Genomic DNA, 16,694 nt, shown 5'->3' with positions numbered 1-16,694 from the left:
TTGAAAAAGTGGGAACATTTGAATTTTCACTATTTTCCTCTGCGGTGGCTGGATCTTAACACAGTTTTTAAACTAAACTACAGCATCTGAGTATCCCATTGCTTTTCAGTGTAATAAATAGTTTCGTGGTATATTGAAAGAACTTGAGGCATAGCTCATTGAGGGAGAGAGAGTAACTTTATTTTCATGGAGTAGGAGTAAAACAGATCTGGCAAGTTGTGCAAAGTTGCGAGTAACCACGAGTAATTTGCACACGAAACAATTCTGTTAAGCGCTTTGCTTTTTCCAAGTGCATTCTGCACAAACATGCACATGCTAATCCCACAAAAAAACTGAACTTTTGCTACATAGTAGTGAAAAGATGGTGAAACTTTTAGGGTGTTTTATGTGTAATATGGGTGAAAGACGCTTACCTCTTTCCCAGGACACAAGGCTTTGCTGAGCAGGTGTTGTGAGCAGCATTGCTGACAGCAATCATGAGACAAGATTAGAAGAAGCCAGTTGTCAAGCTGAAGGACACAAAGGCAACTTACCTGGGCACCAAGCGCTCTCAGTGATAGGGATGTCTCTGGCGCAGGAGGAGCAGCTCTGGCAGCCTTACCATCAAGGCACCGCTTGCCATCTGTAACACGGGCTTCTGCAAAACTGGCGACCACCTGAGGACTAGTTCCCTACAGGCAGGATCTTATCTGTGCGATGTTCGATACGCTGGGAAGAAAGGAAGAAAATAAACAGGGTATGTGGCAGGGGAAGGAAGAAAGCAGGCTATGCTGAAGGCTTAAAACTCATATCAGGAGTGAGAATGACAACAAATATTAGCTGGATGAGACATCCCTGCCTAACAGCACATGTTCTCCTTGCACTGCATGCCTGAGAATATTGAGCTTTCGTCACTAACATGAATCATTTCATCTCAGTGTACCTACCATAGATGTGCTCTGCTGCTTTTTCAAGACAAGGCACACTACGAACGACAAGAGCTGCTGGGGTTAGAGCTGAACAGCACAAGTCACGAAACGCGTGACAATAAAAAATAAACAGAAAGAGAGAAGACTGAGGCTTAGGAAACAATTAAGCTACTTAAAAGCTGTGTGAGGCTCTTGGGAAAGAAGAAGAAGAAGAAAAAACTCTTAAACAATTCACAGCAGGGGAGCAGAAAAAGGTTTGTGCTGCTCTTTCTTACAGTACTGTTCCACTGACATTTTGCAGATGTGAGCTCACCTTTGTTTAAGGTCAACTTTCCGGTGCTTGAAGTTGCTAATCTTGCTGAATAGTCAGGCCCCGAAATGAGCTGCATCCCAGAGGGAGCTGTCAAGCCATACTTTCGTACTTAACTGATTAAGACCAGTTCTCACTTTTTCCCTAGCAATTGATGGATCTAGTAGTCTTCCTGGTACCAGATAGATCAATTGACAAGAAAACACTTTAATGATAAAGTTTCTAAATGCGTGTCTAAGTTCTTTTTGCATTTTAATGGTGGAGGCAGGTTATTCAATCAAACATGGCACTTACTGCTGCAGCGTCTAGTTGAAATATATCAGTCTTTCTAAAGTGAACACTTTAGGTCGTATTGTGGACAGAACATTCAGAGACAAATTTAATGTAACAGGCTTTAACGTTCACTATCTATGAGTTTTGGTTGGAAACAAGCTTGCAGAGGTACTCTAACACGCCATGTGAGCTCACAAGCATGTAAGCCACATTTGTTGGTTTTATCCCTAAGGACACTGTTGTGGTTCCAGAAGTGATGTGAAGGTGTAGACTGGTATTTCATGCCTTGTAATAGCCCTGTTTGGTTGTCCAGTCTGTTTCTGGCTCGAGGATCTGGGCTTTGTTTCATGTCTACACAAGCATCTCTCCAGTCATAGGAAGTGTGACCTAGTTTTCTGAAGCGATGCTTTCTCACGTGGTTTCTGGGCTTTCCCTACCTTTACTAGTTGGAAGCACAGTAGATTACACTCTTGCAGAATAGACTAATTCATTTCTAAATCACTGCTCATATACAATTTATGAATTTGGCGTGAAGGAGGTATTACATTACTCTGGAAACTTTTCAGCCATAGTCTGCTCTCTTTAAGTTAACAGTCCCGTTCAAAATGAAATTTGACTGATTTTACACATTTTGGGAGCGTACCAATTTTTCCCACACTAGAAGAGGCAGAGCAGACTGTGCATGTTTTGCTTAGACTGAGTAGTAATTCAGTTCAAGATGAGCCCATCTGAGTCATTGTAGTAATGGCTCCTTGTGAGAAAAGATGGCATAACCTGGCCTACTTTCAGAAGTTCAAAAATAGAATGAGAAGCAGGCTGACTCTGGAATAAGAAACTATTCTCTCTGGATTCGGTTCTGCTTCTCTTGCTCAAGCCAAGCAGTCATTTCAAAACTGAACTTTTCAAGCCAGTAAGGCTACCACCTGCATAGGATTAGCAAAGTAATTCAGTCCTTTGTGCGCTTGGTTTTGTGTTCACTGAGTTCACTAACAGCAGAGTCATACTTCGGTACTCAGTCCTCATTTCAGAGAAACAGCAGAATAACAGCCGCTGGGGCCTTTCCCTTGGAATTTTCACCTTCTCTCATCATACATTTCTCTCTTGCATCTAAGGCAGGTCATGCGCTTTAGTCTTTTATGGGCAGTCTGGACTAAAGAGCCAAAAATACAGGCTGTTCCAAAGCTGTGAACTGTTAGAGGGCGCAGTCTATTTCATTGGTCTGAAATGTGAAACTCTTTTGCCTTTACAAATCTTTCCTTCCTTTTCTGCTTTGCCACTGAGGTCCGTTAATGGAGGCTATGTCTCCTTTCAAGCATTAGTGTGAAGTTTCTTTGCTTGTAAGATAGGCTAAGGCTAGGTAGCGTATAATGCTGCACTCCTCGTATCTGTCTAATTAAAAGTGATCATAATTTATCTGATCAGGAAAACCAAACAGAACCCCCAGCTATACTACTAATGTGATACACGACAATAGCACATCTAGAAAGCGCTGCTCTCTTACCACTGATAGGAGGCTCATGCTACAGCTGTGTCCATTGCTGCTGTGCTTCAACCACAATCATGATTACAACTGCTATTAGTATCACTTAATAAACCTCCTTCAAACCAAAGTTTTGTCAACCACAGATTCCTGCAGTGCACCAGCTGTCTCATTATTTACTCCGTTTTACAACAAAAAGTAAAGGCTGCCAAAAGATTGCCAGACTACTTCCCGTTTTTGCACAAGTAACACCTGCCGCTATCTTCCCTCCAAAGCATGAAATGTCATGTAAGAACAGATTTAGGTTTTTGAGGAAAAAAAATTAAAATCCTTTTTCTTTCTTTCTTTTTTTTTTTTTTTGCTATTTTTGAGGTAAGAGAGGGTAGAAGAGTAAATAAACTGAGCTAACCACTTCCCCAGCTTTCACCATGTGATTTGCTAAGACTTGGGAGGGGAAAGCAGAAAGGCAATGGTTTGAACACATCTAAGAATACGCTTCCCCAGCTGGGTGCAGGCAGGTGTGTTACTCTTCCACCTGCATTTGAGAGTATGCAAAGCAAATGCACTCATGTGCACCTGTTTGTGTAGGCATATCCTGAGTTTTGAAGCTTGAAATTTGGTATCAAAATAATCCCGTCTGTGCTGAACAGGTGTTTGATAAGTTGCATACAGTTCATTTGTAAAACACCAGTTCTGAATATTAGGCAGTACGCGTCAGCCCCATACAACAGGCTGCAGTTTCAGCTATAGTGTATGTGTAAATGAATGTGTAAATAAACTGTGTGTTTTTAGCTCACCTCGCTCATTACTCATCCCAGAGCCATGATCTAGCAGGTTAACTCCTTATATTTCAGGCGAAGTCTAACTGATAGTAAAGCTGATCAGAGTACACTAACCATCTACTGGGGCTCCCGTTGAATGCCTGAATCGTGAGATTTGATCAGAATTATTGTTCTGGTGCAGAGTTGCACATGCTCAGCAAATGTAGTGAGGGGTGCGGACAACCTTATTCAACTCATGTTCATGCTCTCTGCCTCCCCTTGTTGGTTATCACTTTACGCAAGGGCTTCTTGTGCTGGCTTGAGGCCCCAGTGATTTCAGCTTTCAGTCAAGGATGTTATGGTCAGAGTTATGGTCAGAGTGGGATCTAAGTCACTATGTTTACTAAATAGAGAGACCATGCTGGCTGCATATCTATGCTACTGCCAGGCAAAGGAAAATCTACACTCCTAAGAAACTGTACTTGTCTTTCAGGTGAGTTTGTTGCACTTTCGCAGCGATGGACCTTTGCTAGGCAGTACTGAATGCCTGCCCCGTTAGTATCACTTCCATGCATAAGTGCTTATTCAGGGTGGCCAAGATATCACTGAACTCTCTGAATAATTAGCTTGCATGGGTTGAATTACAAAAGCCGCTGGAGCCAAGCCTTGTCCTCATTTCCACCAGTTTTCAATCTTGGATCATTCAGTGTCCCTTCTTTGACACCTCTCAGTATCTCCGCTGCAAATATCAACAACAAACCTGCACACAGCACTGCCAAAAGAAATTTGCTTATGTGACATGCAGAAGCCAAATCAAGTCAAACTTGATTTTAGGTTGTTAACCCCTGTTAAAGTGACTATTTTGACCTTATATTTTATCCAGTGTTATCCAGAATGTCTTTTTTTCCCCACTCGAGAAGATCCTGCTTGTCCAGTTGAGCTGATCTCTCAGTACTCTTAGTATTCAGGATAGATGAGTAACGTGAATCCTGAAGGCAGCTTTCTCTGCAATCACTTATAAGTTGCCTAAATGTTTGGTGCCTTTAATTATCCTAAAAGTGAAGGCTGCATCCCAGCTGCATCACCTGTATGGCCTGAGGTCTAGACAGCTGTGTTGGCTGCACGTATGGAACTTGCAAGGCTTTCCTCTGTAACAATACATATTATACATACATGCATACATATTTCTGCAAGAGAGAGGTTGATCCGTGCAACGCATGCAATGCCATGCTAGAGCTCTCCAGGCTACAAGCTAGTATATCTCAGTTTATTGCACATCACACCTTTGATCCCAGAATCACTATAATTATGTATTGCTCCCTCTCAACTGCTTAGCTAAGCTGGAACGCTGTCCACAAGATGATTTAGGATGGATGTCACCTTTCTCCAAGGTAGCCAAAGTGCATCAGGCTTGCTCCGAGCTGGTTCGAGACCTGTTGAGCTTCATTCAGCTGGCCCCGGTTTCAAGCTCCCCAGCTGTGGCTGCAGTGTCTCGTTCATTTGAACCACATGGGAACCGCTTGGCTTGTCAACCGTAACTGGAAGCCTTTGCTCTGTTATCTCCTGATCGTCTGTGCTTGCCACTGGGGGTCAGAGAGCAGAGACCACAGATATGAATAGAAGCTGGGAATATACCATTTCCCCTATGACCCAAAATACCAGGCACCTCTCCCTATGATGGGAATTGGATTCCCATTGGATTCAAGAAATCGTTCAAGATTCAAATCATTCAAGACTGAAAAATGCATGACTCTCTCTACTGAGGGGGCTTGTATGCTACATAACAGGAGGCTACCCTGTCCTAATCACATCTACAATTACAGGATTTGTTTACTAGCTCGAGTAGGGAAAGTGAGCTGAGTAAACTGTCCTTACTTTGTCACTGCTTTGGAAAAACTACTGGTGGCTATTATTATAAAGACTGCATCTTAAAAGAAACATGTTGAACACAGTCACGGAGTGAGGGAAAGCCCAGGTAAAGGGGGGATTCTCTGGGTTTAGAATCCCAGGGTGAGAAACAATAGAGGAATTTAGGGAACTGCAGTTGTTCAGTTGAAACATTTCCTACCTTCAAAAGGGAGGAAGAGAAAGAGAGAGACGATGCAGAGAATCGGAAGGATTGTCTTGTGGTTAAGGGTCTCAGGAGCTCTAGCCTCATTTCCTGGCTCTGCTCAGACTTCCCATATAACCTTGGTCAAAGTCATTTAATCTCTCTGTGCCACAGTTCCTCCACTATTAAATGGATTCCCGATTTATAACGCTACCCCTCTCCCCTCTCCTCTCTCCCTCTCTCTCTCTCTCTCCCTCTCTCTCTCTCTCTCTCTCTCTCTCTCTCTCTCTCTCTCTCTCTCTCTCTCTCTCTCTCTCTCTCTCTTCTTTGTCTGCCTCACCTGCTGAGACTGTAAACTCTCCAAGGTACAGATTGCCTATGATTTGTGATTTGTCTCTGTTTTGATTTGATTGTCTTTGATTTGATTTGTTTCTGTTTGTACCGTATCCAGCAACCCCAAGCAGAGCCTATAGGTGATGCTGTGATGCAAACAGAAAAATAATTGAGTTTTTGAAAGCTTCTAGGTTAAAAATAAAATTCAATTCTGAAATATTTTGCTTTTGATGAGCCAGTAGTAAATTTTAAGAAATATTAGCTTATTGTAACAGTGTATTTGGTTTGCTCTAATGCAGACGCTAACTAGCAGGTTCCTGTGGTGTTGCTATATGGATTTCTACATCATGTTTTTAATGTTGTAAGCTCTGTCTGCTGTATTTAAATATTTGAATATAGTCCTATGCTCAGTGACTGCAAACTTAGTTTTGTTAACAGTCAGCACAGCCTTCAGCAGGTGAAATTCTGCTGTAAGCAGTAATCCCTGACATATGGCTGTTATCTGCATGAACTGGGCTCCAGTTACCTCACTGGAGATACCCTTATTACTGGCAAAAAGCAAATTTCCATAAAGTCACCATATATCAGTCAGAAGATTCATGCATTCTTTGCATTGGTGATGTAATTCACTTCTTTAGATAACTACCATTCACCTTAAGATTCAGAACAAAAACAGATTCAGGTTCTAATGTACATTGGTAAATAAGGAGGATGGAAATTATAAAAACTTACTCTGTTCCTTTCTCACTCATAGAATTTGTTTTCTATTGTCAGCAAGCCAGTCCAGCCCACTAGCAATAAAATCTAATGTAGTTTCATTAGGAAAAGAGACAATGTAAATCAAAGCGTAAGGGTACCTACAGTTGTTATTAAGATTTTATAGCATATTATTAAGACGTGTCAGCAGCATCTTTCAGGCAGTAGCTGCTTTATTTAAGGCAAGCTTTGCAACTGGGTAGACCCATCACATCTGCATGGCAACGCATGGGTAGGTCCAAAGGAGCAGTTATTGCCCTAGCAGGCTGAGGTGCAGCCTGTGCCCCCTGGGCAGAGCGCTGCAGCTCTGCCCCCTGCTTTTCCTAGATCTAGACGAGTTAGCTGAGGAACTCAGTAGAAAGTCTTACATTTCTATTCACTCTGCATTTTCAGACGGGAAATACTTTCTTAGAGCAAGGTCTAGACCAGCAGTGTAGCCAGAGAGGGTGCACTTGAAACAGCGGGCAGAAATCCTGAGAGTATGACCCACGGGAAGCTCCAAAGAGTCTTCAACTCAGCTTTTCTTTAAGTGATAAGAGGGGAGACCTGGCTCTACAGTTGGTAGTGTTCTATTATTTTTGTCAAGTAGGAAGGTGATCATGGCTTTCATGACTGTCATGACTTTCCAAGCCTGACTCATCCATTTTTGGAGAGAGAACAATACCAGACCTTCTAAGCCAATTGCAAGGACATCTTCCTCGAAGCCATTTTACAGGACTTGTTCTGACACAAACCTTGCATTAACAGCTGAGAATGAAGTGAGATAAAACAGTTCCTTTTATGTGCTTTATTTATTTATCTGCAGATCTAAGATAAGCACTTGGCCAAAACAAATCTCCCATTGCCCAGATTCAGTGTCTCAAAGCAGGAACCTGTGCAAATCCACCAATCACCAACACTGGAATATTCTTGCCAGGTTCATAATTAAATATAGATACGCAGTAGATGAAAGTATGCTAGCGCTGAGACAGTTTGCTATCATGGCACTGAAAAATGAGAAGCAGCTAGTGCAAAGCCAACTGTAAGGAGTCAGTGAAGCTCATTTGCAAGGGAAATGCAAATACAGAGCTGATTGCATTCCCTTAAATGGAAAAGTGTGTTAAATCTGATAAGAGTGCTCTGAGTGTCTTCTGAGCGTGGGCTTGTCTCAATGCTTAGTTTCTGTTCTTCACTGGGTGAGGGAATGAATGCTGTTCTGAAACTGCGCGCAGGTGAGAGATAGCAATTATTTCCTTCTACTTTTCGAGTATCTGCATAAATTAACATCTAGATAGCCTTTATATCTCCAAAGCACTCCACATATATTAACTAATTAATGCTCACTGTATTCTTCTATATTATAGAAAAAAATTATCCTCATTTTGCTAATGTTGAAATTCAGGTAGGAAAATTAAATGCCTAGGAGTGAATCCAGCCAAGTAGTTTAGTCATTGAAGTCAAAGGGACTCAAAATTAATCATATGTTTAAGTGCTTTGGTGGACTGGGACCTTGGTCTTGCAAAATGCTGAGCACCTTGTAGAATCAGGTGCCCTCAAAGCCACGGAGGAAGCGAGTGAGAACCTAACATAAAATTACCTTTCAGGAGTGCAGATCTCAGTCCTGTGCATAAAGCCATCATATGCTCTCAAAAAGAAACTGAAAATGACCTCTCTTTGGAAATACAAGCGCGTACAAAGAAGCTATCAGAAAACATACCTGGGACAAAAAGACATTCCCCCATGTAAATTGAGTTTGTTTTCTTCACTGCCACATTGATAATAATGTAGTATATGGGTCGGGCACTTTCCAAACCTGGAATGCCTACGGCAGAGAACATTAACTGCTACGTGCATGTTATGTGCTATTGAGGAAAACCACCGCATCTTCCCACATTTATAAAAACAAAAAGTCTGTTCTTCCTGAATTTTGAAATAATTTTCCTGGTTTCACAGCAGCAACGTTGCCGGTCAGCTTATCCGACAATCCTTTCTGGAAGAAATTCTCTGTAAAAAGGATTTACAGGATCTAGGCAGACAGTGGGTTTTGATTGCCTTCATTTGCATATATGCAAAAGAACTTTTTTAGAAACAGAGAGAGGAGGGCTCTACCTGAATCTGTAGCAAGTGCCTATTTTATCACTTTCAGGTTCAAGACCAGGCCCAGATCAGATAGATACCCAACAGAATTTACATACAGCATTCTCAGGACTGCTTGAATATGCCTCGTCTTTACAGATTTGCTGCGCTTTACTAATATTTCACAAGGTTGCAAGTTACTCTTGCAAGCAGCCCTCAAATGCTCATACTCAAAATCAGTCTGACTGGTGTTTGTGGGAGGCCCTATTTGGGGATAAATATTCATCAGCATAAGAATATGCTGAGTGAGGTATTTTCCTTTTCTAAAGAAATGGCTCTTTTGTTGATATTAAAAATAAATGGTGAGCTTTAGAACAGACTGGTCTATTGTGAAAGTTCCAAAAATCGAGCGAAACAGCTGATGACTCATTGTTAGGATATTAATCAAGAGCAAGATAAATGTGTGTGCAGAGCAAGGGACATAGCTTATCTGATCGGGTTATTGATTGATTTGGGATTAATTTAAGAAAGAGACAGGTGTTGATGGGACGGCAATCACAGAAAACAGTAAGGGCTCAGCTCAGTTGGCCACTCCTGGTGTTGATAAGTTAAAAAGAAAACTGTTTTCAAAGACAGAAGTGGGATAAAGGAGAACAGCAGGGCAAGGCAGCTTGTGGGAGCTTGCGCTAGCAGGCAAACAGGAGGTAGCTTTTGTGCACGCAGACAATAAAATGGCATGTGTGTGAGGGCTGCGAGGATCAGCGATGGGGAAACTTGGGATGGGGTGAGCCTTGTGTAAAGAGAAGACTTTTTTTCCCCATGCCAATGCTATGACAACCATGCTGCCGTGATGGCTGGCAGAAGAAACCAGCGTTATCATTAAGCAGACAAATCCAAGAGTATCGGACATGGTGGATCAGAGTTCACCTGCATCTCCGTTTTATGTACTGTAAAAAGATCAAGCACCACAGCTATGACGAATAGGGATTGAATGCAGGGAAGGCAGTGAAGTGTGGCAAGGAAATCACTGCTGGCCCAGGGTGAGTGGAGAAGGCAGCTGAGAGAAGGGCTGGTCCCTGCAGATGGACACCAGCACTGCTGTCCCCTGGCTCCGTGAAGCCGCCTGTTACTGAGACGAGATCTGCAGAAATCAAGAACATGGAGAAAGAGCTCTGAGATAGTAACTTTCAGCAGCTCTCAATCAAGTTTGGAAAAAAAAGAAACATAAATCATAAATTCAACTCTTGTTTGAAAGCTTGACTATTGACTATTTCTGGGGTTTGTAAAATTTCTCTGTGCAAATCAGGTGCATTAGATAGGCACGGCATGAAGGTAAACTTTGTTATTTAATACACGTCTACACAGTACAGTTATTGATATGCCCTACCCCTCTGAACTATGTAGTAGTTATTTTTCACATGAGTAAACGAGCTATAATATTGGCTTAGAATGTAGATAAATACACTAAGCATATAGATTTCTCTCTGTCCGTGTAATACTGTATGCATCTGTGGCCTGCATCTCTGGCTTTTCACACCAGTAGCCCATCTCTAGTATTGATTTGAAATGTAGATAGATTGCACATATATTATGGATTTATTTCAGTCTCTGTTGAATTTCTGTTTGTTTGGAAAGCAGATAATCTGTAAGAATGAGTTTTTCCCATAACATTGCTTTTGTGCATACAGTGAGAAAATATTGCAGTGAGTATCTTCTGGTGTGCTAAGTAACTTCCCTTTCCCTGACGGTAACTCCTTCTTCTCAGCATCTGATGTATGTGGCTAACTGAGTGAAACGGCTGTGCATTGTCATAGCAGGGCACCTTCTCACTGAGACATCCCATCTGTCTTCCTTTCCCACAGTGTTTTAAGTGTCCCTTTGCTTGAATGCCAGTTGCTGAGTCTGCCTTTCATCTGCTGTGGCACATTCTAAGTAGGTATATTGTAAAAATGTCAGGTTCCTGGGGTTTTTTTGTTTTTTGTTTTGTTTTGTTTTGTTTTTGCTTTTGCTTTCCCAGTGGTTTAGGCGTGGCCTTTGGTTTTTACTCAGTTGTGGGACAATGTTTGTGACAGATGTGCACCTGCAAATTTTGGAGGAGCATGGGGTACTACCACCAAGCAAACCGGTGCATCCGCACCGCACAGTGCAGACCTGAGTGGTGACACGAGCTCAGGTACTGAACAGTGCTCAGCTGGCCTTACACGGCACTGCACCTCAGCGAGGGTGCTCCTCCTCCCAGCAGGGTTAAATCTGATGGTACCACACCAAATCACAGCTATGTGCTCACAGCCTGAGCTTACTGGGTCAATGCAGGCTCAGCCAACTCTTCAACAAGTCTAATTACAGAGCATAGACCTTCCTTGAGACTCAGGAGCCTCAACTAATACTCAGACAGGAACCTGAACATTTTGTGGGATCCCCCTTTTTAGCAAAAACAATGCATTCTTCAGCTGCATGTTTATGATCCTATGAAGATTTCATATTTGCTAGTGGAAGAGGGCACCAAGTTGTGCAGCACACAGGTGACTCCAGGTGGGACACATCTGCCCACCTGAGCAGACCATCCTTGCCTCCCGTCAAAGTTATCGGAGAGGAACACGCACTTGTAAGGCCTGATTCATCCATCCTAAGGTGAATATCTAAAATAACTCAGGTGTCTCACGCCCTTGACTTGCCTATTAGTAACACAGGGTGACCAGATCACATATACAAATCTGCAGCACAGATGTCCGAAGAATACTACCCTTTGTGACTGAGTGGCAGGCTCCTGCCATTTTAACATAAATAAGGCGTAGACAAGGAAGAGTTGCTTTGTCTGCCATGCCATTTCTCCAATATGCACGGTCCTAGCCACCGCAGTAACTAAATCATTAATAAGTCTTAACATATGTTCTGCGTTTGCTTGTTTTCAGACTACAGAACATTTTTAAGTGCTTATTTCATTATCAGACATGCTGTTTCTAATCCACCTGCTTACTTTAATAGGATTTAATTTTCAAATAGGATTCTCTTTAATTTTATAATCAGTATTAGTTTCATTAACGTCTTGCTAGTCTTTGTTAGCTTCATCAAAATTGCTGCAGATTTAGTGTAGGATTGGACTCCTGATGAAGACCTCTGAATTTTGGGGTCTGTATGTAGGTGTCTGGCTACGTGCAATCAAGGGTTTCTCAGGTACCATTGTAAAAAGTGGTGCCTCTAGAAGGTATCTCTAGGTATCTCTAGAAGTCTATTACTGGACATACATTTCTAACTCTGTTTAAGTCATATAAATGGATCCAGAAAGTGTGGACTGGTAGTTATTACATGAGACTTACAGAAACACCTGTGATCTTTTAGAGTAGCAACTGGAGACAAAGTGGGAAACCCTGGGCATCTCAAATGGCACTAGACCCCTACTTGTGTGCTAAGGCATTGATTCCCCGGTAGCTAGTCAGTCATTCTCTGGCTTTAATCTCACCCACACAAGCAGCAGAAAGTACCACCTTAGCCAGGGACAGGCTTCTAGGTAGCACGTCTCCCTCATCCAGGGAGGGATCATCCTCATCCTCAGTTCTTTGCTATTTTCTTACCGCATTTAGAGGATGTCGCCTTGTGCCTTTACTTGACAGCAAGATAAATAGTGTAATCACATCACCTACTTTTTGTTAAAACACTTATGTAAATAGTTGTCAGTGGGAAGTGTTTTTTTCTGTTTTAGATGTATATACGTTTATTTTATGAATGAATATAAGGCTCACTTTTCATCCCAGATCACCAGATTTCAGAAGGCTGGTCATAACTTTAGCCTGCTGTTATTAAAGCTTCCTTTCCTGTCTATAGTTGCTTTCATACTGAAGTTGAATAAGGACTTTTACGAAATTCATGGCATAATGGAGATAAAAATAAGTAGAGCACAGAACATCCCTTAGGACTTCTTTGTAGAAAAGCCTGGAGCTACTACTTTTCTCTGGATCCCCATTGTTTCCTAACTTCACCCCTGCAGGGGAAGATATATCCTTAGCCAATCCATAGGAGGGAAAATATGCTGCCAAAGGAAATATCTTACTGTGCTGTCTCTGCATGAAAAATATGTTTCTTTCACTGTGATCCTGAGCTTTCATGGAGTGGAGTAGGGATAGGACTATAAAATTCACCTGTCTTCACTCTCTTTTGCTAGAGGAATGAGATACTGGAAACCTAGCCACTGTACATATATGAATGCCCAAAAATATCTAGGTGAAATAAGCTTCTGATTATATTTCTGTCCATTTCTTTAGAGTTAAAACTTTGCCTCACCTCCAAAGTTTTCGTCTGGGGTAGTTTCTGATAAATTTGTGCAAGATTCCCCTAAATAAAGCTGTAGTTAAATTCATTTTGCTCTATTAGCACTTTTTTAACATCGTGGAATAAGAGCAGAATGCAAAGAGACTGCTTTAACAGTTTGGAAATTATGAGCATTTTATACTTGTGTAATAGGACTTTGTGTAGCTGCAACTAGCAGGCTTAACAGCTCAAACAGTTCTGCCTTTGAACACTGAAAAGGCTGTTAAATTATTAAGCTTAGTCTCAACTGGCAAGGACGTTTAGTGTCTGAAACTTTACCAACCCTCAAGGCAGTTGACAGCAGATAGTATAATGAACAGAAAGAAGAGAAATTAGGATTTTTTGGAAATTGATTCTCTAGTTCAAACTGAAAAATTTAAAAACAACAACAATGAAATATGAGCCCAAATTAAACCTGTTTTAGTTTGTCTTGTAGAAGCAAATGATAACAATTATTATTTCAGACTGAAAAAAAAAAATCAAATCTACTTCAAGCATTTTAATCCCTCATGAAATGACGTGCAAAATGCAGACATCATTCATGCAAAAAGCTGAGAAGGAAGTGGAGAGTGTGGTGCTCATTTTATACAAAAGCTCAGTGGTTATACATGAATTGAGCCAGAGGCAAAGGAGGAAAGAAAGAAAGAAAAATAGATAGAGTGAAGGTTAAGAAATTCACCTGGGACTTGAAACATCAGGGTGCCAGTTCCTGGTCTAATAACTTTTTAAGTATTAACAGGAGTTGCATTAGCAGGAGTACCCTTATATTGCATAAGGCGCTCCTGGAAAGTAAGAAGTTTGCGTTCAAATCCATCCTGGTTATGACATGAATAAGATCTAAATTTCACAAATCTTAGGGATTGCTTTGATCCCTAGACTTTAGGTAAAGCACAGGGACATTTGCAGCAGTCCTCTCTTCTCTGCCTGCCTGATTTCATCCATGTAGACCACCCATTTTTCATCTTAAGCTGCTCTGCTGGTTCCAGGAGCCTGGATATTAACACTTACTGAAATGTTAACTTTCCATCTGACCAAATTAGAAAATATTTAGGGGTTTTGTGTATAGAAGCAATGAAACATTTAGGCTGTGATAATGCAGAAACCTTAAAGGTATATACACCAGCTTCTGAAAACTTAAGAGGGAGCTAAAAAGAAAAAAAACATGCATAGGGGTTTATAGGAAAATTAGTCCAGCTGAATCTCAGCCTACTTTTACAATATTGGGTTTCTTTAAAATCAAGTGAAGAAATGTTTCGTTCACAAGCTGGAAAAACATGGCTACCTAGTTTCTCACGTGACTATTAGATGGACCCTCTGCATCATATCACATCATGTCTTCAACCATACCGAGCAATTACCTCCTCCTGGAGGGGGTAATAACATCTCCAACCGTGTTTATGGCACTGGCATCATCTCGGTGTGGTCTCTATGAGCTGGCATCCCTCTTGACTCTTTGCAGTACCGGCAGGGAAAAACTTGGAGTAGCTGCTTAAAACACTGCAACCCTACTGCCAAGAGGAAGCCCATGAATCTCAGTCACGTTGCATTGTCTACACTCACAACCAGTCAAGGTCAAGATGCCATAAATGTTTACAGGAGATCACTGATGAATGAAGAGCTGTTCAGACATGCTGAATTGCATATAGCTACTTTAACGGACTTAATTAGAATATGCTCAGTATAAACTCTGCATGAAGATTTTGCTTCTGCAGCAGCTAAGCGGTCTTTATCAAGAGGCTAAATAGGTTGAAAAAACATTGAGGTATGGATAAACTTCAAATAAATCATAAAATGAAGGAGAATAAACAGAGACCTGGGTCCTAGATTGAAATACAAACAATGGTTAGACAGTATACATATATACCATGCACTGCGATGATAGTGTCAATTTTCCGGGTCAAGTGAAAAGAGTTATGAGAGAGTTTGACCCAGTTATTGCTGAGACCCTCTGAGGCAATTCAATATTGGATTACTGCTAGTAAAGGGCATGCAGAACAAAATACAAGCTTTCTGCTAATTGCTGCGAGCCTGCAAAAGCAATTTTTTACCACAATAAAGAAAGCCAAGTGTTATTCAGGACTTTTGGATTGTACTCAAGATCTGTCACCAACAGCAGATGCCGGTAATAAATACAGACGCATTTCCAGAAAAGCAGTAAGCATGGAGGTACGCTCTGTTTTTCCCATCAGTTCTATTTCAGAATAGGATATATACTGGACATGAGAGAAAAAAAGTATTGTAGCATTTTTCACAGACACACCTGGCCTTTATCAATCAGTTTTAAACACATTGTTGTTGTTCCTTTTCCTTCATCCCCCCCAAGATAACACAAATCCCTGACGAAAAAATCACAAAGTAAGCACACTGCAGAGAGGTACGGAGGGTCTTTGTTCTGAATCATGTTGCAATGATTTATTTACATTTCCTCTTCAAATATAGAAAGTGGAATCCTTTGTTAGAGAAGTAATGGGTAATCTTACTGTGTCCCTAACTTCGGTGGAGAACACTGCTTTATTTTTCTTTTTTATAACTGCTGAAGGAGCTGCCCCATTTTAGTCCTTCCTCCCAAACAGAAAGGGACTATGCCCTGTAGCAAACTTCTGCACAGGAAGATCCTGTTTCAAATGCAGACTTCCTGTATTATGATAAATGATTCTTGTCTACTCCACCAAGGACACAGAAATGCTGGAAAAACGCCGGATGGAATTCATCACACCTAACCTTAGGCACCTGCTGGGTAGCTGCCTCCACCTGAGCTAGACTAGGATTCCCTTCCTAGACTAATGGACAGAAACGTGCACGTCTTGTTCGTGATCCACCTGATCTGGTTTAGATGATTACCTTAGGACAAGATGAGTCACAACCTAGAAGGGCTCATTTCTCTCTGTTGATTCTTATCAACAAAGCGAGAAAAAAAGCATAAAACACTAAGGGCAACCACCTTCATTGACACTGTTTAGACTGTTCGATGGTAGCTGCTGGGGCGCTGTCAACATTTTCTGGCAGGAGTAAGTCTGTGCTTTCTGTATGTGCATCACTCAGAACAGACGAGTGAGCCTACTAAACAAATTTTCAGAAAAGAAAGGGTTATTTCTACAGTGCCTAAGTTAAACTACTGTCTTGTGATTTTTAGGAAATCTTGAAGATTAAACACTATAATGAAAATCTACAGGAAGATCACACAAATAAAAAACATACAATTAATTTATGTAGCTTTATTCCTGAAAATCTAGCTATAGCACTCAAATCTTTAACGTAGAAGCAAGTATTACAATTTTTCCATGTTGCATCTTAAAAACTGCCATTTCAATGCAATTTTATCAGTGAGTTCTACAAATTGCTGCTACTTACTTTAAATGTCAAGTTAAATAAAAGGCCTTGTAGCTTTCGTGAAAAATGCAGGACTAAAATATTGCTGGAGGTCTTCCCTCAACTATGAGATGCCTGGAAATTCTGGATGAAA

The 16,694-nt window shown here is 41.2% G+C and overlaps 1 long non-coding RNA gene across 2 annotated transcripts in view; it reads left to right on the top strand.

Annotated features, from left to right (window-relative positions):
• Positions 1 to 7,789: 7,789 nt before the first annotated feature.
• The window catches only part of LOC138064152 (uncharacterized), a 29,052-nt gene continuing 20,147 nt past the window's right edge, over positions 7,790 to 16,694 (top strand). Inside the window, exon 1 of one of the 2 annotated variants that reach the window (XR_011137435.1) lies at positions 7,790 to 8,082. This is a non-coding gene — a long non-coding RNA (uncharacterized lncRNA). The remainder of the gene's footprint in view (positions 8,083 to 16,694) is intronic. The other variant, XR_011137436.1, reaches the window with a different exon arrangement.

Source organism: Struthio camelus, chromosome 1 (genome assembly GCF_040807025.1).
Source record: "Struthio camelus isolate bStrCam1 chromosome 1, bStrCam1.hap1, whole genome shotgun sequence".
Lineage (NCBI taxonomy): Eukaryota > Metazoa > Chordata > Aves > Struthioniformes > Struthionidae > Struthio > Struthio camelus.
Note: the sequence above shows the minus strand (reverse complement) of the source record. Positions and strands in the feature narration are given on the sequence as shown.